We start from the raw sequence: 27,288 nt of genomic DNA on the forward strand, positions 1-27,288 counted from the left end.
CCCGCCTGCTCTCACACACTACCCGCCTGCTGTCACACAATACCCGCCTGCTGTCACACACTACCCGCCTGCTCTCACACAATACCCGCCTGCTCTCACACACTACCCGCCTGCTGTCACACAATACCCGCCTGCTGTCACACACTACCCGCCTGCTCTCACACAATACCCGCCTGCTCTCACACAATACCCGCCTGCTCTCACACAATACCCGCCTGCTCTCACACAATACCCGCCTGCTCTCACACAATACCCGCCTGCTCTCACACAATACCCGCCTGCTCTCACACACTACCCGCCTGCTCTCACACAGTACCCGCCTGCTCTCACACACTACCCGCCTGCTGTCACACAATACCCGCCTGCTGTCACACAATACCCGCCTGCTGTCACACACTACCCGCCTGCTCTCACACAATACCCGCCTGCTCTCACACAATACCCGCCTGCTCTCACACAATACCCGCCTGCTCTCACACAATACCCGCCTGCTCTCACACAATACCCGCCTGCTCTCACACAATACCCGCCTGCTCTCACACACTACCCGCCTGCTCTCACACACTACCCGCCTGCTCTCACACACTACCCGCCTGCTGTCACACAATACCCGCCTGCTGTCACACACTACCCGCCTGCTCTCACACAATACCCGCCTGCTCTCACACACTACCCGCCTGCTCTCACACACTACCCGCCTGCTCTCACACAATACCCGCCTGCTCTCACACACTACCCGCCTGCTGTCACACACTACCCGCCTGCTCTCACACAATACCCGCCTGCTCTCACACACTACCCGCCTGCTCTCACACACTACCCGCCTGCTCTCACACACTACCCGCCTGCTCTCACACAATACCCGCCTGCTGTCACACACTACCCGCCTGCTCTCACACAATACCCGCCTGCTGTCACACACTACCCGCCTGCTCTCACACAATACCCGCCTGCTGTCACACACTACCCGCCTGCTCTCACACAATACCCGCCTGCTCTCACACAATACCCGCCTGCTGTCACACACTACCCGCCTGCTGTCACACACTACCCGCCTGCTGTCACACACTACCCGCCTGCTCTCACACACTACCCGCCTGCTGTCACACAATACCCGCCTGCTCTCACACACTACCCGCCTGCTGTCACACAATACCCGCCTGCTGTCACACACTACCCGCCTGCTCTCACACAATACCCGCCTGCTCTCACACACTACCCGCCTGCTGTCACACACTACCCGCCTGCTCTCACACAATACCCGCCTGCTCTCACACACTACCCGCCTGCTCTCACACACTACCCGCCTGCTCTCACACAATACCCGCCTGCTCTCACACAATACCCGCCTGCTGTCACACACTACCCGCCTGCTCTCACACAATACCCGCCTGCTGTCACACACTACCCGCCTGCTCTCACACACTACCCGCCTGCTCTCACACACTACCCGCCTGCTCTCACACAATACCCGCCTGCTCTCACACAATACCCGCCTGCTCTCACACACTACCCGCCTGCTCTCACACAATACCCGCCTGCTGTCACACACTACCCGCCTGCTCTCACACAATACCCGCCTGCTGTCACACACTACCCGCCTGCTCTCACACAATACCCGCCTGCTGTCACACACTACCCGCCTGCTCTCACACAATACCCGCCTGCTCTCACACAATACCAGCCTGCTCTCACACACTACCCGCCTGCTCTCACACAATACCCGCCTGCTCTCACACAATACCCGCCTGCTGTCACACACTACCCGCCTGCTCTCACACACTACCCGCCTGCTCTCACACACTACCCGCCTGCTCTCACACACTACCCGCCTGCTCTCACACAATACCCGCCTGCTCTCACACACTACCCGCCTGCTCTCACACACTACCCGCCTGCTCTCACACACTACCCGCCTGCTCTCACACACTACCCGCCTGCTCTCACACAATACCCGCCTGCTCTCACACACTACCCGCCTGCTCTCACACACTACCCGCCTGCTCTCACACAATACCCGCCTGCTCTCACACACTACCCGCCTGCTCTCACACACTACCCGCCTGCTCTCACACACTACCCGCCTGCTCTCACACAATACCCGCCTGCTCTCACACAATACCCGCCTGCTCTCACACACTACCCGCCTGCTCTCACACACTACCCGCCTGCTCTCACACAATACCCGCCTGCTCTCACACACTACCCGCCTGCTCTCACACAATACCCGCCTGCTCTCACACACTACCCGCCTGCTCTCACACACTACCCGCCTGCTCTCACACACTACCCGCCTGCTCTCACACACTACCCGCCTGCTCTCACACACTACCCGCCTGCTCTCACACACTACCCGCCTGCTCTCACACACTACCCGCCTGCTCTCACACACTACCCGCCTGCTCTCACACACTACCCGCCTGCTCTCACACACTACCCGCCTGCTCTCACACACTACCCGCCTGCTCTCACACAATACCCGCCTGCTCTCACACACTACCCGCCTGCTCTCACACACTACCCGCCTGCTCTCACACACTACCCGCCTGCTCTCACACACTACCCGCCTGCTCTCACACACTACCCGCCTGCTCTCACACAATACCCGCCTGCTCTCACACAATACCCGCCTGCTCTCACACACTACCCGCCTGCTCTCACACACTACCCGCCTGCTCTCACACAATACCCGCCTGCTCTCACACACTACCCGCCTGCTCTCACACAATACCCGCCTGCTCTCACACAATACCCGCCTGCTCTCACACACTACCCGCCTGCTCTCACACAATACCCGCCTGCTCTCACACACTACCCGCCTGCTCTCACACACTACCCGCCTGCTCTCACACACTACCCGCCTGCTCTCACACAATACCCGCCTGCTCTCACACACTACCCGCCTGCTCTCACACACTACCCGCCTGCTCTCACACAATACCCGCCTGCTCTCACACACTACCCGCCTGCTCTCACACACTACCCGCCTGCTCTCACACACTACCCGCCTGCTCTCACACACTACCCGCCTGCTCTCACACACTACCCGCCTGCTCTCACACACTACCCGCCTGCTCTCACACACTACCCGCCTGCTCTCACACAATACCCGCCTGCTCTCACACAATACCCGCCTGCTCTCACACACAACCCGCCTGCTCTCACACAATACCCGCCTGCTCTCACACACTACCCGCCTGCTCTCACACACTACCCGCCTGCTCTCACACAATACCCGCCTGCTCTCACACACTACCCGCCTGCTCTCACGCAATACCCGCCTGCTCTCACACACTACCCGCCTGCTCTCACACACTACCCGCCTGCTCTCACACAATACCCGCCTGCTCTCACACAATACCCGCCTGCTCTCACACAATACCCGCCTGCTCTCACACACTACCCGCCTGCTCTCACACACTACCCGCCTGCTCTCACACAATACCCGCCTGCTCTCACACAATACCCGCCTGCTCTCACACAATACCCGCCTGCTCTCACACACAACCCGCCTGCTCTCACACAATACCCGCCTGCTCTCACACACTACCCGCCTGCTCTCACACACTACCCGCCTGCTCTCACACAATACCCGCCTGCTCTCACACACTACCCGCCTGCTCTCACACACTACCCGCCTGCTCTCACACAATACCAGCCTGCTCTCACACACTACCCGCCTGCTCTCACACAATACCCGCCTGCTCTCACACACTACCCGCCTGCTCTCACACACTACCCGCCTGCTCTCACACAATACCCGCCTGCTCTCACACAATACCCGCCTGCTCTCACACACTACCCGCCTGCTCTCACACACTACCCGCCTGCTCTCACACACTACCCGCCTGCTCTCACACAATACCCGCCTGCTCTCACACACTACCCGCCTGCTCTCACACACTACCCGCCTGCTCTCACACAATACCCGCCTGCTCTCACACACTACCCGCCTGCTCTCACACACTACCCGCCTGCTCTCACACAATACCCGCCTGCTCTCACACAATACCCGCCTGCTCTCACACACTACCCGCCTGCTCTCACACACTACCCGCCTGCTCTCACACAATACCCGCCTGCTCTCACACAATACCCGCCTGCTCTCACACAATACCCGCCTGCTCTCACACACAACCCGCCTGCTCTCACACAATACCCGCCTGCTCTCACACACTACCCGCCTGCTCTCACACACTACCCGCCTGCTCTCACACAATACCCGCCTGCTCTCACACACTACCCGCCTGCTCTCACACACTACCCGCCTGCTCTCACACAATACCAGCCTGCTCTCACACACTACCCGCCTGCTCTCACACAATACCCGCCTGCTCTCACACACTACCCGCCTGCTCTCACACACTACCCGCCTGCTCTCACACACTACCCGCCTGCTCTCACACAATACCCGCCTGCTCTCACACACTACCCGCCTGCTCTCACACACTACCCGCCTGCTCTCACACACTACCCGCCTGCTCTCACACACTACCCGCCTGCTCTCACACAATACCCGCCTGCTCTCACACACTACCCGCCTGCTCTCACACAATACCCGCCTGCTCTCACACACTACCCGCCTGCTCTCACACACTACCCGCCTGCTCTCACACACTACCCGCCTGCTCTCACACACTACCCGCCTGCTCTCACACAATACCCGCCTGCTCTCACACAATACCCGCCTGCTCTCACACACTACCCGCCTGCTCTCACACACTACCCGCCTGCTCTCACACAATACCCGCCTGCTCTCACACACTACCCGCCTGCTCTCACACAATACCCGCCTGCTCTCACACACTACCCGCCTGCTCTCACACAATACCCGCCTGCTCTCACACACTACCCGCCTGCTCTCACACACTACCCGCCTGCTCTCACACACTACCCGCCTGCTCTCACACACTACCCGCCTGCTCTCACACACTACCCGCCTGCTCTCACACACTACCCGCCTGCTCTCACACACTACCCGCCTGCTCTCACACAATACCCGCCTGCTCTCACACAATACCCGCCTGCTCTCACACACAACCCGCCTGCTCTCACACACAACCCGCCTGCTCTCACACAATACCCGCCTGCTCTCACACACTACCCGCCTGCTCTCACACACTACCCGCCTGCTCTCACACACTACCCGCCTGCTCTCACACACTACCCGCCTGCTCTCACACAATACCCGCCTGCTCTCACACACTACCCGCCTGCTCTCACACACTACCCGCCTGCTCTCACACAATACCCGCCTGCTCTCACACAATACCCGCCTGCTCTCACACAATACCCGCCTGCTCTCACACACTACCCGCCTGCTCTCACACACTACCCGCCTGCTCTCACACAATACCCGCCTGCTCTCACACAATACCCGCCTGCTCTCACACAGTACCCGCCTGCTCTCACACAGTACCCGCCTGCTCTCACACAGTACCCGCCTGCTCTCACACAATACCCGCCTGCTCTCACACAATACCCGCCTGCTCTCACACACAACCCGCCTGCTCTCACACAATACCCGCCTGCTCTCACACACTACCCGCCTGCTCTCACACACTACCCGCCTGCTCTCACACAATACCCGCCTGCTCTCACACACTACCCGCCTGCTCTCACACACTACCCGCCTGCTCTCACACAATACCCGCCTGCTCTCACACACTACCCGCCTGCTCTCACACAATACCCGCCTGCTCTCACACACTACCCGCCTGCTCTCACACAATACCCGCCTGCTCTCACACACTACCCGCCTGCTCTCACACACTACCCGCCTGCTCTCACACACTACCCGCCTGCTCTCACACACTACCCGCCTGCTCTCACACACTACCCGCCTGCTCTCACACACTACCCGCCTGCTCTCACACACTACCCGCCTGCTCTCACACACTACCCGCCTGCTCTCACACACTACCCGCCTGCTCTCACACACTACCCGCCTGCTCTCACACAATACCCGCCTGCTCTCACACAATACCCGCCTGCTCTCACACACAACCCGCCTGCTCTCACACAATACCCGCCTGCTCTCACACACAACCCGCCTGCTCTCACACAATACCCGCCTGCTCTCACACACTACCCGCCTGCTCTCACACACTACCCGCCTGCTCTCACACAATACCCGCCTGCTCTCACACACTACCCGCCTGCTCTCACACAATACCCGCCTGCTCTCACACAGTACCCGCCTGCTCTCACACACTACCCGCCTGCTCTCACACACTACCCGCCTGCTCTCACACAATACCCGCCTGCTCTCACACACTACCCGCCTGCTCTCACACAATACCCGCCTGCTCTCACACACTACCCGCCTGCTCTCACACACTACCCGCCTGCTCTCACACAGTACCCGCCTGCTCTCACACAGTACCCGCCTGCTCTCACACAGTACCCGCCTGCTCTCACACACTACCCGCCTGCTCTCACACACTACCCGCCTGCTCTCACACACTACCCGCCTGCTCTCACACACTACCCGCCTGCTCTCACACACTACCCGCCTGCTCTCACACACTACCCGCCTGCTCTCACACACTACCCGCCTGCTCTCACACACTACCCGCCTGCTCTCACACACTACCCGCCTGCTCTCACACACTACCCGCCTGCTCTCACACACTACCCGCCTGCTCTCACACACTACCCGCCTGCTCTCACACACTACCCGCCTGCTCTCACACATTACCCGCCTGCTCTCACACACTACCCGCCTGCTTTCACACACTACCCGCCTGCTTTCACACACTACCCGCCTGCTTTCACACACTACCCGCCTGCTTTCACACACTACCCGCCTGCTTTCACACACTACCCGCCTGCTTTCACACACTACCCGCCTGCTTTCACACAATACCCGCCTGCTCTCACACAATACCCGCCTGCTCTCACACAATACCCGCCTGCTTTCACACAATACCCGCCTGCTTTCACACAATACCCGCCTGCTCTCACACAATACCCGCCTGCTCTCACACACTACCCGCCTGCTCTCACACACTACCCGCCTGCTCTCACACACTACCCGCCTGCTCTCACACACTACCCGCCTGCTCTCACACAATACCCGCCTGCTCTCACACACTACCCGCCTGCTCTCACACACTACCCGCCTGCTCTCACACAATACCCGCCTGCTCTCACACACTACCCGCCTGCTTTCACACACTACCCGCCTGCTTTCACACAATACCCGCCTGCTTTCACACAATACCCGCCTGCTTTCACACACTACCCGCCTGCTTTCACACACTACCCGCCTGCTTTCACACACTACCCCCCTGCTTTCACACAGTACCCGCCTGCTTTCACACACTACCCGCCTGCTTTCACACAGTACCCGCCTGCTTTCACACACTACCCGCCTGCTTTCACACACTACCCGCCTGCTCTCACACACTACCCGCCTGCTCTCACACAATACCCGCCTGCTCTCACACACTACCCGCCTGCTTTCACACACTACCCGCCTGCTTTCACACAGTACCCGCCTGCTTTCACACACTACCCGCCTGCTTTCACACAGTACCCGCCTGCTTTCACACACTACCCGCCTGCTTTCACACACTACCCGCCTGCTTTCACACAATACCCGCCTGCTTTCACACAATACCCGCCTGCTCTCACACAATACCAGCCTGCTTTCACACACTACCCGCCTGCTTTCACACAATACCCGCCTGCTTTCACACAATACCCGCCTGCTTTCACACAATACCCGCCTGCTCTCACACAGTACCCGCCTGCTTTCACACACTACCCGCCTGCTTTCACACACTACCCGCCTGCTTTCACACACTACCCGCCTGCTTTCACACACTACCCGCCTGCTTTCACACAATACCCGCCTGCTTTCACACAATACCCGCCTGCTTTCACACAATACCCGCCTGCTTTCACACAATACCCGCCTGCTTTCACACAATACCCGCCTGCTTTCACACAATACCCGCCTGCTTTCACACAATACCCGCCTGCTTTCACACACTACCCGCCTGCTTTCACACAATACCCGCCTGCTTTCACACAATACCCGCCTGCTTTCACACAGTATCCGCCTGCTTTCACACAATACCCGCCTGCTTTCACACAATACCCGCCTGCTCTCACACAGTACCCGCCTGCTTTCACACACTACCCGCCTGCTTTCACACACTACCCGCCTGCTTTCACACACTACCCGCCTGCTTTCACACACTACCCGCCTGCTTTCACACAATACCCGCCTGCTTTCACACAATACCCGCCTGCTTTCACACAATACCCGCCTGCTTTCACACAATACCCGCCTGCTTTCACACAATACCCGCCTGCTTTCACACAATACCCGCCTGCTTTCACACACTACCCGCCTGCTTTCACACAATACCCGCCTGCTTTCACACAATACCCGCCTGCTTTCACACAGTATCCGCCTGCTTTCACACAATACCCGCCTGCTTTCACACAATACCCGCCTGCTCTCCATACACCTCACATGCACATTGGAATAAAGGCAGTAATCACCACAAATACATATATACAAATAGCCTAATGCTCACAGCATGTGGGTCCCCTCAATCCATTGTAGGCGAGGGCCGCTGTACATGTGGGTCGTCTGTAGGTCCCCATATTACAATAATAATGTGTTTACACTGTATTATACCAGCACATGCCCCCATTTAAGGGGATAACATGTGCGAAAGAAGTGCCGTACCCTCTTCGTACTGTACAAAGTAATAGGCCAGAAATACCGGCAAACGTTGGTTATAGACACCGATACTCAGCCCCCAATTCTCAATTCACGTTATAGCACACCCACGAAAAGTCACTTTCTATAGCCCCAGCATTGTTCTAAAAATGTGTCAGTGATGACCCAGTGATAGATGAATCAGTGACCAAATTGTGGCCACTTCGAAATAGATGTTAATCAAACAGTGTCTCCTAAGTGGTATGGCCGAAAAGCACTAAATTATAAGGTGTCACTAGCCATAACAGCGATGAAAAGATAAAGCAGCTATATATGTACCCTCGGGGCTACTGACTCCATTCTACAGATCCACTGAGGCCTATCCCAGTCGCCCTGTCTCCCATTCGCCCTGTCTCTCAGTCGCCCAGTCTCCCAGTCGCCCAGTCTCCCAGTCGCCCAGTCTCCCAGTCGCCCTGTCTCCCAGTCGCCCTGTCTCCCAGTCGCCCTGTCTCCCAGTCGCCCTGTCTCCCAGTCGCCCTGTCTCCCTGTCTCCCATTCGCCCTATCTCCCATTCGCCCTGTCTCCCATTCGCCCTGTCTCCCATTCGCCCTGTCTCCCAGTCGCCCTGTCTCCCAGTCGCCCAGTCTCCCAGTCGCCCTGTCTCCCAGTCGCCCTGTCTCCCATTCGCCCTGTCTCCCATTCGCCCTGTCGCCCTGTCTCCCAGTCTCCCTGTCTCCCAGTCTCCCTGTCTCCCATTCACCCTGTCTCCCAGTCGCCCTGTCTCCCATTCGCCCTGTCTCCCATTCGCCCTGTCTCCCAGTCGCCCTGTCTCCCAGTCGCCCTGTCGCCCTGTCTCCCATTCGCCCTGTCTCCCAGTCGCCCTGTCTCCCAGTCGCCCTGTCTCCCAGTCGCCCTGTCGCCCTGTCGCCCTGTCTCCCTGTCTCCCAGTCGCCCTGTCTCCCTGTCTCCCAGTCGCCCTGTCTCCCAGTCGCCCTGTCTCCCTGTCTCCCAGTCGCCCTGTCTCCCAGTCGCCCTGTCTCCCAGTCGCCCTGTCGCCCTGTCTCCCAGTCGCCCTGTCTCCCTGTCTCCCAGTCGCCCTGTCTCCCAGTCGCCCTGTCTCCCTGTCTCCCAGTCGCCCTGTCTCCCAGTCGCCCTGTCTCCCAGTCGCCCTGTCTCCCAGTCGCCCTGTCTCCCAGTCGCCCTGTCTCCCAGTCGCCCTGTCTCCCTGTCTCCCATTCGCCCTGTCTCCCATTCGCCCTGTCTCCCATTCGCCCTGTCTCCCATTCGCCCTGTCTCCCATTCGCCCTGTCTCCCAGTCGCCCTGTCTCCCAGTCGCCCTGTCGCCCTGTCTCCCTGTCTCCCTGTCTCCCAGTCGCCCTGTCTCCCATTCGCCCTGTCTCCCAGTCGCCCTGTCGCCCTGTCGCCCTGTCTCCCAGTCGCCCTGTCTCCCAGTCTCCCAGTCGCCCTGTCTCCCAGTCGCCCTGTCTCCCAGTCGCCCTGTCTCCCAGTCGCCCTGTCTCCCAGTCGCCCTGTCTCCCATTCGCCCTGTCTCCCATTCGCCCAGTCTCCCAGTCGCCCAGTCTCCCAGTCGCCCTGTCTCCCAGTCGCCCTGTCTCCCAGTCGCCCTGTCTCCCATTCGCCCAGTCTCCCATTCGCCCAGTCTCCCAGTCGCCCAGTCTCCCAGTCTCCCAGTCGCCCAGTCTCCCTGTCTCCCAGTCGCCCTGTCTCCCAGTCGCCCTGTCTCCCATTCGCCCTGTCTCCCTGTCTCCCAGTCGCCCTGTCTCCCATTCGCCCTGTCTCTCAGTCGCCCTGTCTCTCAGTCGCCCTGTCTCTCAGTCGCCCTGTCTCCCAGTCGCCCTGTCTCCCAGTCGCCCTGTCTCCCAGTCGCCCTGTCTCCCAGTCGCCCTGTCTCCCATTCGCCCTGTCTCCCTGTCTCCCAGTCGCCCTGTCTCCCATTCGCCCTGTCTCTCAGTCGCCCTGTCTCTCAGTCGCCCTGTCTCCCAGTCGCCCTGTCTCCCAGTCGCCCTGTCTCCCAGTCGCCCTGTCTCCCATTCGCCCTGTCTCCCTGTCTCCCATTCGCCCTGTCTCCCTGTCTCCCAGTCGCCCTGTCTCCCAGTCGCCCTGTCTCCCAGTCGCCCTGTCTCCCATTCGCCCTGTCTCTCAGTCGCCCTGTCTCTCAGTCGCCCTGTCTCCCAGTCGCCCTGTCTCCCAGTCGCCCTGTCTCCCAGTCGCCCTGTCTCCCATTCGCCCTGTCTCCCTGTCTCCCATTCGCCCTGTCTCCCTGTCTCCCAGTCGCCCTGTCTCCCAGTCGCCCTGTCTCCCAGTCGCCCTGTCTCCCATTCGCCCTGTCTCCCTGTCTCCCAGTCGCCCTGTCTCCCATTCGCCCTGTCTCTCAGTCGCCCTGTCTCTCAGTCGCCCTGTCTCCCAGTCGCCCTGTCTCCCAGTCGCCCTGTCTCCCAGTCGCCCTGTCTCCCATTCGCCCTGTCTCCCTGTCTCCCATTCGCCCTGTCTCCCTGTCTCCCAGTCGCCCTGTCTCCCAGTCGCCCTGTCTCCCAGTCGCCCTGTCTCCCATTCGCCCTGTCTCCCTGTCTCCCAGTCGCCCTGTCTCCCATTCGCCCTGTCTCTCAGTCGCCCTGTCTCTCAGTCGCCCTGTCTCCCAGTCGCCCTGTCTCCCAGTCGCCCTGTCTCCCAGTCGCCCTGTCTCCCAGTCGCCCTGTCTCCCATTCGCCCTGTCTCCCTGTCTCCCATTCGCCCTGTCTCCCTGTCTCCCAGTCGCCCTGTCTCCCAGTCGCCCTGTCTCCCAGTCGCCCTGTCTCCCAGTCGCCCTGTCTCCCATTCGCTCTGTCTCCCATTCGCCCTGTCTCCCAGTCGCCCTGTCTCCCAGTCGCCCTGTCTCCCAGTCGCCCTGTCTCCCAGTCGCCCTGTCTCCCATTCGCCCTGTCTCCCTGTCTCCCTGTCTCCCAGTCGCCCTGTCTCCCAGTCGCCCTGTCTCCCAGTCGCCCTGTCTCCCATTCGCCCTGTCTCTCAGTCGCCCTGTCTCTCAGTCGCCCTGTCTCCCAGTCGCCCTGTCTCCCAGTCGCCCTGTCTCCCAGTCGCCCTGTCTCCCATTCGCCCTGTCTCCCTGTCTCCCATTCGCCCTGTCTCCCTGTCTCCCAGTCGCCCTGTCTCCCAGTCGCCCTGTCTCCCAGTCGCCCTGTCTCCCATTCGCCCTGTCTCCCTGTCTCCCAGTCGCCCTGTCTCCCATTCGCCCTGTCTCTCAGTCGCCCTGTCTCTCAGTCGCCCTGTCTCCCAGTCGCCCTGTCTCCCAGTCGCCCTGTCTCCCAGTCGCCCTGTCTCCCATTCGCCCTGTCTCCCTGTCTCCCATTCGCCCTGTCTCCCTGTCTCCCAGTCGCCCTGTCTCCCAGTCGCCCTGTCTCCCAGTCGCCCTGTCTCCCATTCGCCCTGTCTCCCTGTCTCCCAGTCGCCCTGTCTCCCATTCGCCCTGTCTCTCAGTCGCCCTGTCTCTCAGTCGCCCTGTCTCCCAGTCGCCCTGTCTCCCAGTCGCCCTGTCTCCCAGTCGCCCTGTCTCCCAGTCGCCCTGTCTCCCATTCGCCCTGTCTCCCTGTCTCCCATTCGCCCTGTCTCCCTGTCTCCCAGTCGCCCTGTCTCCCAGTCGCCCTGTCTCCCAGTCGCCCTGTCTCCCAGTCGCCCTGTCTCCCATTCGCTCTGTCTCCCATTCGCCCTGTCTCCCAGTCGCCCTGTCTCCCAGTCGCCCTGTCTCCCAGTCGCCCTGTCTCCCAGTCGCCCTGTCTCCCATTCGCCCTGTCTCCCTGTCTCCCTGTCTCCCAGTCGCCCTGTCTCCCAGTCGCCCTGTCTCCCAGTCGCCCTGTCTCCCATTCGCTCTGTCTCCCATTCGCTCTGTCTCCCAGTCGCCCTGTCTCCCAGTCGCCCTGTCGCCCTGTCTCCCAGTCGCCCTGTCTCCCACTGGGTCTGACTACTTCCTACACACAGACCCTGAGGGTGTCACATCCCCACATGGGCCTCGCTACGGGGCGTCCCTCTTATTCCTCACATCACCAAGATGTTCACTCTCTTCCTAAGCGCTCTCCTTGCTTTCCCTCCATAATTCATGGGGCACGAGCAGGTCGCCATTATACTACCCCAGTTGTTTTACAGTTGGCATAATCTCTAGTGAAGAGCCTCCGTCCTGTTGGAGCACTCTGAAATCCCTTCCATGGTGTCACTACCATTCCCACATCTAAACGTCCCACAGACCTTCCTATCCAACCATGTTCCTTCAAAAAGTTGTCCACTACTATAACTTTTTTTTTTTTCCATAAATCTTGCTATTTTGTGCCACTGAAAACATCCATTGTCTTTATTTTAGCAATATTACCTTTTATCATGCTGTAGCAGCACATCTTCAGTGCTGGATCCAGCTCTCATGGGGTTAATCGACAACTTCCTTTCTCCTGACTTATTGTGCTCTAATACTACAAGTTCCATGATGCATTGCACTGCCACTAAGCACGAACCTACCACACCCCCTCCAAAACACACCCCAACCCCTTCCTCCTCTAGCTTCAAAAAGATTTCTGTCCAACCCACCCTCCATTACACACGGATGGATGGATGGATAGACAGATAGATAGATATATAGATATATCTGTATGTATTCATCTATGTCTATTTCCATAGGTATGTCCATATCCATGTTTCTAAACCCCTTCACCCCTGGAGCTTTTTTGTTTTCGTTTATCGCTCCCCTTCTTTCCAGAGCCATCATTTTTCCATCAATATGGCCATGTGAGGGCTTATCTTTTGCGGGACAAGTTCTACTTTTGAACGACACCATTGGTTTTACCATGTCGTGTAACAGAAAATGTGAAAAAAAGTCAAAGTGCAATGAAATTGCAAATAAACTGCAATCCCACACTTGTTTTTGGCTTTTTTGCTCGGTTCCCTAAATGCTAAGGCTGTGTGCACACATTGTGGATTTGATTGCAGATCCGCAGGGTTTTTTGCCGCACTGAATTGCATCAAATCCGCAGTGTAGAGCACAACCAATGTAAGTCTATGGGAGCCGCAGACTTGTTGTGCACATGCTGCGGAAAAGGCCGCACCGAAACACAGCTTTTTTTTCCCGCAGCATGTCACTTCTTGTGCCGAACTGCAGCGTTTCTGCACCTTTAGACTTTCATTGAGTCGGGCACATCCGCAGCAAAACCGCAGATGTAAAAAAGATCTGCAGTTTAGATGCGGATGTGGGTCCGAGAAACGCTGCAACTTGGGAGGATGGAAGTGTGTGGGCGGTGACGGTGTGCGTGTATGTGTGTGCGGGCGGGGTCTGCAGGCTGTTCGGATGTGTGCGGCGCTGTGCGGGACTGTTCAGGTGTGTGCGGGGTCTGTGGGCTGTTCGGATGTGTGCAGGACTGTTTGGATGTGTGCGGCGCTGTACGGGGCTGTTCAGGTGTGTGCGGGACTGTTCAGGTGTGTGCGGGGTCTGTGGGCTGTTCGTGTGTGTGCGCGGCTGTTCAGGTGTGTGCGGGGTCTGCGGGCTGTTCGTGTGTGTGCGGGACTGTTCAGGGGTGTGCGGGGTCTGTGGGCTGTTCGGATGTGTGCGGCGCTGTGCGGGACTGTTCAGGTGTGTGCGGGGTCTGTGGGCTGTTCGGATGTGTGCAGGACTGTTTGGATGTGTGCGGCGCTGTACGGGGCTGTTCAGGTGTGTGCGGGACTGTTCAGGTGTGTGCGGGGTCTGTGGGCTGTTCGTGTGTGTGCGCGGCTGTTCAGGTGTGTGCGGGGTCTGCGGGCTGTTCGTGTGTGTGCGGGACTGTTCAGGGGTGTGCGGGGTCTGTGGGCTGTTCGTGTGTGTGCGGGGCTGTTCAGGTGTGTGCGGGGTCTGCGGGCTGTTCGGATGTGTGCGGGACTGTTCAGATGTGTTCGGCGCTGTGCGGGACTGTTTGGATGTGTGCGGCGCTGTGCGGGACTGTTCGGGTGTGTGCGGGACTGTTCAGGTGTGTGCGGGGCTGTGCGGGGGTCTTTTGGGGTGTGTGTGCAGGCATCATCCGATGGGACTACAAGTACGCAGCATCCAATCTGCAGCTCATTCGGATGTAATCTGGACAGTGGACACACACCCTACACTATCCATACATCTATCAATAGATATACAGTGGGGCAAAAAAGTATTTAGTCAGTCAGCAATAGTGCAAGTTCCACCACTTAAAAAGATGAGAGGCGTCTGTAATTTACATCATAGGTAGACCTCAACTATGGGAGACAAACTGAGAAAAAAAAATCCAGATAATCACATTGTCTGTTTTTGTTATCATTTTATTTGCATTTTATGGTGGAAAATAAGTATTTGGTTAGAAACAAAATTTCATCTCAATACTTTGTAATAAATCCTTTGTTGGCAATGACAGAGGTCAAACGTTTTCTGTAAGTCTTCACAAGTTTGCCACACACTGTTGTTGGTATGTTGGCCCATTCCTCCATGCAGATCTCCTCTAGAGCAGTGATGTTTTTGGCTTTTCGATTGGCAACACGGACTTTCAACTCCCTCCAAAGGTTTTCTATAGGGTTGAGATCTGGAGACTGGCTAGGCCACTCCAGGACCTTGAAATGCTTCTTACGAAGCCACTCCTTCGTTGCCCTGGCGGTGTGCTTTGGATCATTGTCATGTTGAAAGACCCAGCCACGTTTCATCTTCAATGCCCTTGCTGATGGAAGGAGGTTTGCACTCAAAATCTCACGATACATGGCCCCATTCATTCTTTCATGTACCCGGATCAGTCGTCCTGGCCCCTTTGCAGAGAAACCGCCCCAAAGCATGATGTTTCCACCACCATGCTTTACAGTAGGTATGGTGTTTGATGGATGCAACTCAGTATTCTTTTTCCTCCAAACACGACAAGTTGTGTTTCTACCAAACAGTTCCAGTTTGGTTTCATCAGACCATAGGACATTCTCCCAAAACTCCTCTGGATCATCCAAATGCTCTCTAGCAAACTTCAGGCGGGCCCGGACATGTACTGGCTTAAGCAGTGGGACACGTCTGGCACTGCAGGATCTGAGTCCATGGTGGCGTAGTGTGTTACTTATGGTAGGCCTTGTTACATTGGTCCCAGCTCTCTGCAGTTCATTCACTAGGTCCCCCCGCGTGGTCCTGGGATTTTTGCTCACCGTTCTTGTGATCATTCTGACCCCACGGGGTGGGATTTTGTGTGGAGCCCCAGATGGAGGGAGATTATCAGTGGTCTTGAATGTCTTCCATTTTCTAATTATTGCTCCCACTGTTGATTTCTTCACTCCAAGCTGGTTGGCTATTGCAGATTCAGTCTTCCCAGCCTGGTGCAGGGCTACAATTTTGTTTCTGGTGTCCTTTGACAGCTCTTTGGTCTTCACCATAGTGGAGTTAGGAGTCAGACTGTTTGAGGGTGTGCACAGGTGTCTTTTTATACTGATAACAAGTTTAAACAGGTGCCATTACTACAGGTAATGAGTGGAGGAAAGAGGAGACTCTTAAAGAAGAAGTTACAGGTCTGTGAGAGCCAGAAATCTTCATTGTTTGTTTCTGACCAAATACTTATTTTCCACCATAATATGCAAATAAAATGATAAAAAAACAGACAATGTGATTTTCTGTATTTTTTTTTCTCAGTTTGTCTCCCATAGTTGAGGTCTACCTATGATGTAAATTACAGACGCCTCTCATCTTTTTAAGTGGTGGAACTTGCACTATTGCTGACTGACTAAATACTTTTTTGCCCCACTGTATCTATCCAGACACATCTACAGATAGATATAGGAATAGGTAGATGTATGCATCTATAGATCTATCTATATGTAGATCTGTCTATCCATCTCATCTATCATCTATATGTCTATCTGTGTGTAATGGAGTGTGGGTTGGACAAATGTAAAAGAGGAGGTTGGACAATAATGACATCACAAATCTTTTTTTTTTGTTCAATAATACATCTTTATTTAGGTTTCAAAAACGCACCAAAACGCATAAAAAACACGCAAAAACCGCAACAAAAACCACACCAAGGACTGCATCAAAACCGCGCAAAAAAAATGAAAAAACGTGAAAAAAATGCATCCAAAACGCAGCGGCGTTTTCTGCAAGGAGATGCAGATTTTGTGCAGAAAATTCTGCACCCAAATCTGCAACGTGTGCACACAGCCTAAAACTGACCTGCCATTCTGATTCTCCAGGTCATTACGAGTTCATAGACACCAAACACGTCTAGGTTATTTTTTATCTAAGTGGTGAAAAAAAATTCCAAAGTTTGCTAAAAAGAAATAAAATAATTGCGCCATTTTCTGATACCTGTAGCGTCTATATTTTCTGAGATATCGGGTCCGGTGAGGGCTATTTTTTTGCGCGCCGAGCTGACGTTTTTAATGATACCACTTTTGTGCAGATACGTTCTTTTGATCGCCCATTATTGCATTTTAATGCAGTGTCGCGGCGACCAAAAAAACATAATTTTGTCTTTTGATTTTTTTTTCTCGCTATGCCTTTAGTGATCATGTACATTTTTTTGTTGTATTGAAAACAGCTGACATGTTGCGGCTTTGAAGCGGGCTCACCGCCGAAGCCCACCTCAAAGCGGGGGATACTGCCAGCTGACGTACTATTCCGTCAGCTGGCAGAAAGGGGTTAATGAACAATGTTTCAGTAAAAAAAAGAAAAAAAAAAATGTCGTGGGCTCCCGCAAAATTTTCTGCGCCAGAGGGGGAAAGCCGACGGCCGGGGGCCAATATTTGTAGCCTGCTATGAATATCAGCCCGCAGCTGTCTGCGTAGCCTTTACTGGCTATTAAAATAGGGGGACCCCAAAAAAAATGACGTGGGGTCCCCCTATATTTTATAGCCAGAAAGGCTACGCAGACAGCTGCGGGCTGATATTCATAGCCTAGAGAGGGGCCATGGATATTGGTCCCCCCCCCCCGGTTACAAATACCAGTCCGCAGCCGCCCCAGAAATGGCGCATCTGTAAGATGCGCCAATTCCAGCACTTAGCCCCTCTCTTCCCACTCCATGTAGCGGTGGGATATGGGGTAATAAGGGGTTAATGTCACCTTGCTATTGTAAGGTGACATTAAGCCGGGTTAATAACGGAGAGGCGTCAATAAGACACCTATCCATTATTAATCCAATAGTAGGAAAGGGTTAATAAAACACATTAGAAAAAAGTATTTTATTATTCTTCATTTCACCATACTTACCATACTTCAGCGCCTGCAGAAAACGTAAAATAATAAACCGTATACTACCTGTCCGCCGTAGTCCAATTAATAACGAGTGTCCCACGACGATCTCCCCTATAGAGCAGTGACATCGGGTGATGTCACTGCTCTATAAGACCCTCAGTGACACACTGACAGGAGACAATGGCTCCTGCAGTGCATCACTGAGAGGTTACTAAAGTTCACTGGTCTCACTTTATGGCTAAAAGCTGCGTGGGAATTTTCTCACACAGCAATGCCATAAAGTGAGACTAGGGACTATTTTTTCACAGGGGTGTAGGAATACATTGTGGGGAATACATTGTGGAAGGATACCTTCCTCCCCTCATTGTGTTCCTGGAGCCCCTGGAGAGTGGTCGCATCAGCTGATGCTCCTGCTCTCCACGGGAGATCGAGGGACACTCGTTTTAATTGGATTTCTGCGGATCAGGGAGTATATTGGTTGTTTATTATTTTAATATTTTTTACAGATGACACTGGCTTCGGGGATCAAAGTGACAAGTGATGGTGAGTATTGTACTCTGTTATATGCACTGTATGTCTATATGTATGTTGTATGTATGTACTGTATGTGGCATGTCGCATGATGTCACGTGTTGCATGTCGCATGTTGCATGTCGTCGCATGGTGCATGTCATCGCATGCCGTCACATGTCGCACGGTGCATGTCACATGATGTCACATGTTGCATGTCGTCGCATGGTGCATGTCGTCACATGTTGTCACATGTAGCATGCTGCATGTCGCATGATGTCACATGTTGCATGTTGTCGCATGTCGCATGCTGCATGTCACATGGTGCATGTCACATTTCGCATGCTGCATGTCGCATGTTGTCACATGGTGCATGTCGCATGATGTCACATGTTGCATGTCGTCGCATGGCGCATGTCGTCGCATGTCGCATGTTCTGTATGTGTGTTCTATGTATGTATGTATGTACTGTATATGTGTGGTGTTTTTTTTTTTACATTCAACACATTAGCCGGATGATGGGACTACTACTGTCCCATCATTGGCTAATGTGTCACCCACTGTCACTGTAGCAGACAGAGCCCGATGGGACTTGTAGTCCCATTGGACGATGCCTGCACACAGAGACAACGCCGCCACCACCGCACAGCCACACTCCAGCACCTTCGGTTTCACCGCGCAGACCCCCGCCGACACACCAGCCGCCGCCACGGGACCGGCCGCCGCACATCTCGGCCAGCAGATCCCAGCACAGACAGCAGCACAGCCCCGCCCGCCCCCAGCACAGCCCCGCAGGCAGCCCACAGCCCAGTCACTCTTGAGTGACTGTGCGGCTGGGACACGCCTGTTACTGACGTCACGTCAATTTCCAGAATCTGGAAATTGACATGATGTCGGCGGAAATTAGCGGTGGCTGCAGCCTGGGGGTCACGTGACCCGGACTCAGCCGCCACCATAGCGCCGCTCACAGGCAACAGAAGGTATTTATAAAATTCATTAGGGGCCTCGGGGGGATACATTGGGGGGTTAACTGAAAGTAGTGGACAACCCCTTTCAGGTTTTGGTCTTACATAGTGGCTATGCACCAGTCGGTCTTTAAGGGACCTGCCCCTCCTAAAAGTAATTTGAGGTTGAGGTGAGATGACATGCGCACTAACACTGGAGATGGCGTGTTACCTCTAGTGTTTGTGTTACGTTGGGGCATGCGCAGTCTGAACTAGGAGACATGTCTATCAGGTGTGATCACGCTGAGCTCAGTCTCTAGCAATGGTTCCATCAATGGTTCCTGATAGAGCGGCTATTTAACCCCAGTGATTACCGGGCACACTGCGCCTGCACACAAGATGTTGTGACGGCCATCGGCTCCTCCATCTGCCTCCTATGGGAGGCCTCTCCATACTGTCCGGATTTCACTGTGACTGCTTATTATTGGGGAGAGGGCAATAAGGGAACTGGGGCAATCTACATGGCCTTTGCGGCTCTAATGCTGAGCATGTTAGAAGGACAGTGACTCGTCCATGAGTAGGACACAGGTGTCTTCGGCTGGCCATTTTCATTCAGCATGCTGCACTGTGTCTGATAGACTGTACAATAGAGGGATAGAATCCCTGAATGCACCATTATTCTTTTCTGGGATCCTGACCCGCTCCTATCACTCACAAAAAAAGTTTTTGTTCCCCTCACGTCTTGGTTTTTCCTTCTTGCTCTTCTATCTTCTTTTTTGCTTGAGAGCAGAGAGGGTTAACTCGAATGGAAAGTGAGGGTAAGTCGATGGGAGCGGGGGCGCCACATTGCGTAATTATCTAGGGAGCCAACCCCCGCAGTCAGGTAGGGGCGCCACATTGCGTAATTATCTAGGGAGCCAGCCTCCGCAGTCAGGTAGGGGCGCCACATTGCGTAATTATCTAGGGAGCCAGCCTCCGCAGTCAGGTAGGGGCGCCACATTGCGTAATTATATAGGGAGCCAACCTCCGCAGTCAGGTAGGGGCGCCACATTGCGTAATTATCTAGGGAGCCAACCTCCGCAGTCAGGTAGGGGCGCCACATTGCGTAATTATCTAGGGAGCCAGCCTCCGCAGTCAGGTAGGGGCGCCACATTGCGTAATTATATAGGGAGCCAACGTCCGCAGTCAGGTAGGGACGCCACATTGCGTAATTATATAGGGAGCCAACCTCCGCAGTCAGGTAGGGGCGCCACATTGCATAATTATCTAGGGTTCCAACCTCCGCAGTCAGGTAGGGACGCCACATTGCATAATTATCTAGGGAGCCAGCCTCCGCAGTCAGGTAGGGGCGCCACATTGCGTAATTATCTAGGGAGCCAACCTCCGCAGTCAGGTAGGGGCGCCACATTGCGTAATTATATAGGGAGCCAACCTCCGCAGTCAGGTAGGGGCGCCACATTGCATAATTATCTAGGGTTCCAACCTCCGCAGTCAGGTAGGGGCGCCACATTGCATAATTATCTAGGGAGCCAGCCTCCGCAGTCAGGTAGGGGCGCCACATTGCGTAATTATATAGGGAGCCAACCTCCGCAGTCAGGTAGGGGTGCCACATTGCATTATTATCTAGGGTTCCAACCTCCGCAGTCAGGTAGGGACGCCACATTGCGTAATTAGGGAGCCAACCTCCGCAGTCAGGTAGGGACGCCACATTGCGTAATTAGGGAGCCAACCTCCGCAGTCAGGTAGGGACGCCACATTGCGTAATTATCTAGGGTGCCAACCTCCGCAGTCAGGTAGGGACGGCACATTGCGTAATTATCTAGGGAGCCAACGTCCGCAGTCAGGTAGGGACGCCACATTGCGTAATTAGGGAGCCAACCTCCGCAGTCAGGTAGAGACGCCACATTGCGTAATTAGGGAGCCAACCTCCGCAGTCAGGTAGGGACGCCACATTGCGTAATTATCTAGGGTGCCAACCTCCGCAGTCAGGTAGGGACGGCACATTGCGTAATTATCTAGGGTGCCAACCTCCGCAGTCAGGTAGGGACGGCACATTGCGTAATTATCTAGGGAGCCAACCTCCGCAGTCAGGTAGGGACAGCTTGACTAGGGTGAGTTGAGGGAGGATTATATGAGGCTTTATCGTGCCACCCTCCATCACTGAATCATATTCAGAGTTATCCGGTTTTTATTGGTTGGTTTTTTGTTGTGATTTGAGTGCTACCGTCTCTGTAGGGTTCCTGATGATAAGCAGGTTGTTATCTAGTGTTTATCACTTCATCGGGTTCACCTCTCCTCCCTTTTCTCCCTATTCCTTCCGATCACCACGGCACAACTGTTTTATCAATTAAAGATTGGTTACTGTCTGAACTCTGCACCTCTGTAGGGAATAACGGTGCATTTAGGGTCAGCCGTCGGTGAGCGGGGGCGCCAACCTCCGCTGTAAGGAAGGTATATTAGGGTCCATCAGGGCCTTATAGGGATTTGTACATATAGGAGCACCAAATCATAAGTTTGTATAGGCCTGGTGCCTTTAAGTGTTGTTTGTCATTTTGTACTTAATAAAGATAATACATTTTAGGTATTAGTTTATGTTAGCTCAATTCGAAGCACAAGAGAGTAACATCAGGGGAGACCAGCTACGAGCAGGCTGCCTCCTTCTGAAGCGCAGATAACCGGTAGCCGGACCACCGAGGTTGTAATGGACTCTATGACTTGCAGCAGACACCGGCAGAACAGCTGAATTGCAAGTTACCTGTCCGCCACACACACCTGAAGACACAGTAACACATAGAGCCCGGGGCATCCTAGAGTCCCTGTAAAAAGGCTTGCGTTACCTGTCATACAGGTATTGTCCTATCCTATATGGGGGACAGAGAAGAATTGTGAGGACCTTATGTGAAGCCATAGGCAGTAAGGGACTACAACACCACCGCGCTAGAGGAAGGCTTTCAACTCCACCTGGATAAGGGGACTCTGGATTCACTTCCAAGCCGGCCGGACTCTGCCTGCCCTGTGATCTGGTGCCCTGGACTGTGGCTGCCTGAAGTCTTCAGTAAACCAGGTAAAGAGACTGCAAACCTGTGTCCTCGTTCTTTACTGCGCCATTCACCATCTTCCATCTACACACCTGGAGCCCTGGGGGTACACTCAGGGCTGCCACTAGAAATTTCGGGGCCCCATACTGGCAAAATTTTCGGGGCCCCCTTGAGACTCCGCCCAGGCTCCACCCCAGCCCCGCCTCCACTCTCCACCCCTCGAACTGTCCACGGTCCCACCGCTCTCTCTTGGAAAAACTCCACTTCTCACCAATCACACATTGAGGGTACGTGTCCACCTTCAGGATGGCCGGCGGTTGCGTCGGAGCAGCAAACCCGCTCGGCGCTAAGCCCCGCCCCCTACTGTGACGCGATGATGCCGGATGTGTTCATTGCACACATCCGGGATCATCGCACCCCACACATAGGTCCCTGTGTTATAGCTTGCGGCGTCGCAGCTGCCGCAAGGAACACGGACATGCTGCGATCTTAAAAGAAGCGCCGCATGTCCGGAGTCGCAGGGCCGCCGGGTGCGTGTTACCACGCATAGTGGAGACGAGATTTCCTAAAATCCCCTTCACTATGCTGGAACATCTGGACGCTGCGTGTTTGACGCTGTGGCCCCACGCAGCGTCAAACACGCAGCGTTTACTTAACGTGGACACATACCCTAGCAGTTCCCATCACCAGATCACACATATAGCCGGCAGCTTTTGTTTTGGCCAAAAGATTTTGTAAGCTGCCACCATAACACGGTAGACTCTTTTGGCCGGGCACTACTCTGCTGTAACCTATTAAATATTTGTTAAAATATGCAAAACAATTTAGGTATATTTTTATTTATTTTTCAATTTTTAAAATGACCAATAATATCACATAAAAAGAACAAATACCGCTACACCATGACAAGATGACATATTACCACCACAGTGATCGAATAATATCACATACAAAGAACAAATACCGCTACACCATGACCAGACCGCATATTACCACCACAGTGATCGAATAATATCACATACAAGGGACAAATACCGCAACACCATGTCCAGACCACATATTACCACCACATAGTGACTGAATACTACAATTCTGATCAGTAATAAAAAAAAAGCACCACACTATCACCATAAGTGCCATTATACACAGGAGATCTGTACTTAGTATGCAGTGTCTGTGTACAGATAATACAGTGATCACTAGTGAAATTATACACAGGACCTCAGTATATAGTATACAGTGTATAGTGTCAGTGTATAGGTAACACTGACTCACCAGTGACGTCTCTATGTGAAGTCCTTCATCTTTCATCCAGCACAGACCGCCATCATGTCTTCCAGCCAGGACTCGTTTCTGCAGGAAATAACACAGTTATCTCGAGCTCCGCTTGTAGAACACATTACTTAATTTTTCCCAACTTCTACATTACACCACATGAAGAAAAAAAGGCGACATAGTGTCACTCTACACAGTAACAGGACCGCCCCCCATTTAAAACACTGTCCTCAAAAAATAAATACATCACTGCAGTAATAATATCCCTTAATTAGTCCCTATGGTAATAATATTCCCCATCCTGGCCCCCGTGTGTCTCATTCCTGGCGTCAGCCATATGTTCTCCCATCCTGCCCTCATGAGTATCCATCCTGCCCCATATGATCTCCCCATCCTGCCCCATCTGTCTCCATCGTATCCATCCTGCCCCATGATCCTGCACAACCTGTCTCCAATTCTGCCCCCAGTGTCTCCAGTCATGCCCCCATGTCTTTCATCATACCCCATATCTCCATTCTGCCCCTGTGTCCAGCATCATTCATAGCCCCTGTGTCCAGCATACTGCCCCTGTGTCCAGCATCTCAGCCCCTGTGTCCAGCATCTCAGCCCCTGTGTCCAGCATCTCAGCCCCTGTGTCCAGCATCTCAGCCCCTGTGTCCAGCATCTCTGCCCCTGTGTCCAGCATTCTGCCCCCTGTGTCCAGCATTCTGCCCCCTGTGTCCAGCATTCTGCCCCCTGTGTCCAGCATTCTGCCCCCTGTGTCCAGCATTCTGCCCCCTGTGTCCAGCATTCTGCCCCCTGTGTCCAGCATTCTGCCCCCTGTGTCCAGCATTCTGCCCCCTGTGTCCAGCATTCTGCCCCCTGTGTCCAGCATTCTGCCCCCTGTGTCCAGCATTCTGCCCCCTGTGTCCAGCATTCTGCCCCCTGTGTCCAGCATCTCTGCCCCCTGTGTCCAGCATCTCTGCCCCCTGTGTCCAGCATCTCTGCCCCCTGTGTCCAGCATACTGCCCCCTGTGTCCAGCATCTCTGCCCCTGTGTCCAGCATACTGCCCGTGTCCAGCTTTCTGCCCCAGCATGTCCAGCGTTCTGCCCCGGGCCCCACCCCCCTGGGATCGCCGCTCTGAAAAAAAAAAAAGCCGAGTTCTTACCTTGCCATGCTCCTGCGGCGGGGAACCTCACTTCCTCCACGCAGCCGCAGGTGAAGGACGCACTCGCCGGCGGCTGACAATGACGTCAGACGCCGGCGAAGTGCGACTGCGCACTGCGGCCGCTGAAGTCAGCTGCCAGCCTCCGACTGGCTGGCGGCGGCCGGCAGCTGTTAACTATTGACGTGCGGGCACAGGCCCGCACGTCAATAGTGTCCCGCAGCGCCGGCAGGGGGGGGCCCGCAGCGCCGGCAGGTGGGGGGCCCGCAGCGCCGGCAGGGGGGGGCCCGGTGAGCAGATTAGACGGGGCCCGATGCGGGCCCCCTCTGCTCACCGGGCCCCATACGCCAGTCATGGCTGTCATGCCCTGATGGCGGCCCTGGGTACACTTCACCTTTGGGAAGTTATACCATCTAGCTGCCATAACATCACCCCAGCGGACCCTTTAAAGCAGCGTCTGTCCCCACTGACCAAATACCACAGGTGGAGTCAGAAACATAAACTCTATTTCGCCTTTTACATGAGCACCCAGGGCCACGGACCGAGTCGCCACCATGACATCCCCCTGTGAACATCGGACCCGGTACCAGGTACCTGGCGGGCAACTCACATGCACCAGGAGACCCCGTTGCTTCCGGTCAAGTCAGAGTTGGTGCCTCAAGCTGAACCCATGGACATGGGTGGGGGACACCCTCTTCAAGGAGAGGGAGAGGAGAAGGCAACGGGAAGGCAAGCTCTGCATTTACTGCGGTGCTCCGGGACATTGGAAGAAGGATTTTCTCTATTGTCCTTCGACCTCCAAGGAGTCAGGAAACACCTAAGTCTGGGTAACTGTCGAGGAGGTTACCCAGACTCTCAGGTAGGTACATTTTTCATCATTTCTGCTTAAAGTGCTCAGTACTGCTTAAAGTAGAAATTGGTGTTAGGAACTTCGGATTTGTGGACTGTGGGGCGTCGGTGAATCTGATTGACTCTAAATTGGTGGCCACTTGCAAGTTAGGGACAGTTAGGTTGGAAACCCCCATGAATGTTGTGGCCATTGATTCTACACCCCTCACTAAGAACGGTATCCATTTTGTCTCTGAAGAATTTATTCTCAAGGTGGGGTCTGTACTCCAGGAAAGTATTTCATGTTTTATTTTGGACAATCTTCCTGCAGGGCTGGAGTTGGGGTTTCCCTGGTTGTAACTACACAACCCGGTTATTGATTGTGATTCGCGGGATATTGTGAAATGGGAACTAATTGTTCCAATGATTGCTGTGTTCCTGTATCTGTGTCATCCGTCAGTCTGGAGGGTATTCTGGAGTACATGAAGGGCTTCGAGGATGTTTTCTCAAAAAAAGAGGCTGAGATTTTACCACCTCACCTCCCCTTTGATTGTAGTATTGACCTTGTTCCCAATGCTAAATTGCCCAAGGCCAGTTTATACAATCTCTCTGGTCCAGAGTGAGTTGCCATGAAAGAATATATCTCCGAGAGTCTTTGCAAAGGACACATTAGACTTCCGGTTCTTCCATGGCGGAGGGAGTTTTTTTTGTAAAGACAAATGACGGTAGTTTGTGCCCATACCTCGATTTTTGGGAGTTAAATAAGATAACTGTGAGGAATACGTACCCTCTACCACTTATTCCTGATTTATACAACCAATTATCTGGGGCAAAATGGTTTTCCAAGTTGGATCTCCGGGGGGCATATAACCTTATCCGGATACGGGAGGGGGATGAGTGGAAAACTGTGTTTCTCACATCTGAGGGGCTTTTTGAGAATTTAGTTATGCTTTTCGGTCTGACTAATGTGCCGGCAGTTTTCCAGAACTTTATTAGCCATGTTTTGCTGACTTTATTGAGCATTTTATGGTGGTTTACCTTGACGATATTTTAATCTACTTGCCGGATAAACAGACTCACATGGGTCACCTTCGTGCGGTTCTCCAGAGGCTCCGGGAGAACTCTCTATTTGCTAAACTAGAAAAGTGTTCATTTTTTGTTCAGGAATTATCCTTTCTGGGGTTCATTCTGTCTGCTGAGGGGCTCCGTATGGACCCTAGGAAGGTTTAGGCCATTGTTGATTGGGTTCAACCAAGAGATCTGAAAGGTCTGCAATGCTTCCTGGGGTTTGCCAATTATTATCGGAAGTTCATAAGGGGGGTTCTCTCAGGTGGTCAAGCCCCTCACTGATTTAACTAAGAAGGGCTGATATCAATAGTTGGTCAACCTCAGCCGTTGCGGCGTTCTCTTTGTTGAAGAAATGTTTTATGTCCGTCTCTGTGTTGATTCAGACAGATCCGTCTGAACCGTTTATTGTGGGGGTGAGGGCGGTGTTGTCCTAGGGACCCACCACTTTAACTAATTTAAGTCCTTGTGCTTTCTTTTCTAAGAAATTCTTGCCTGCAGAAAGAAATGATGATGTGGGGATCCTGGAGCTGCTGGCCATTAAATTGGCGTTTGAAAAATGGAGGCATTTTTTGGGGGGGCGGTTCACCCAATCACTGT

The 27,288-nt window shown here is 54.4% G+C and overlaps 1 protein-coding gene and 1 long non-coding RNA gene across 2 annotated transcripts in view; one reads left to right on the forward strand and one right to left on the reverse strand.

Annotated features, from left to right (window-relative positions):
* Positions 1 to 27,288, forward strand: part of TLX2 (T cell leukemia homeobox 2) — a 171,863-nt gene that overhangs the window by 116,739 nt on the left and 27,836 nt on the right. The window lies entirely within an intron of this gene.
* LOC143793477 (uncharacterized) lies at positions 23,650 to 24,871 on the reverse strand. Its single transcript, XR_013220133.1, has 2 exons — positions 24,799 to 24,871; positions 23,650 to 23,728 (listed from the first exon to the last, which is right to left on the reverse strand). It is a non-coding gene; the product is annotated as an uncharacterized LOC143793477 (long non-coding RNA).

Source organism: Ranitomeya variabilis, chromosome 1 (genome assembly GCF_051348905.1).
Source record: "Ranitomeya variabilis isolate aRanVar5 chromosome 1, aRanVar5.hap1, whole genome shotgun sequence".
Classification (NCBI taxonomy): domain Eukaryota; kingdom Metazoa; phylum Chordata; class Amphibia; order Anura; family Dendrobatidae; genus Ranitomeya; species Ranitomeya variabilis.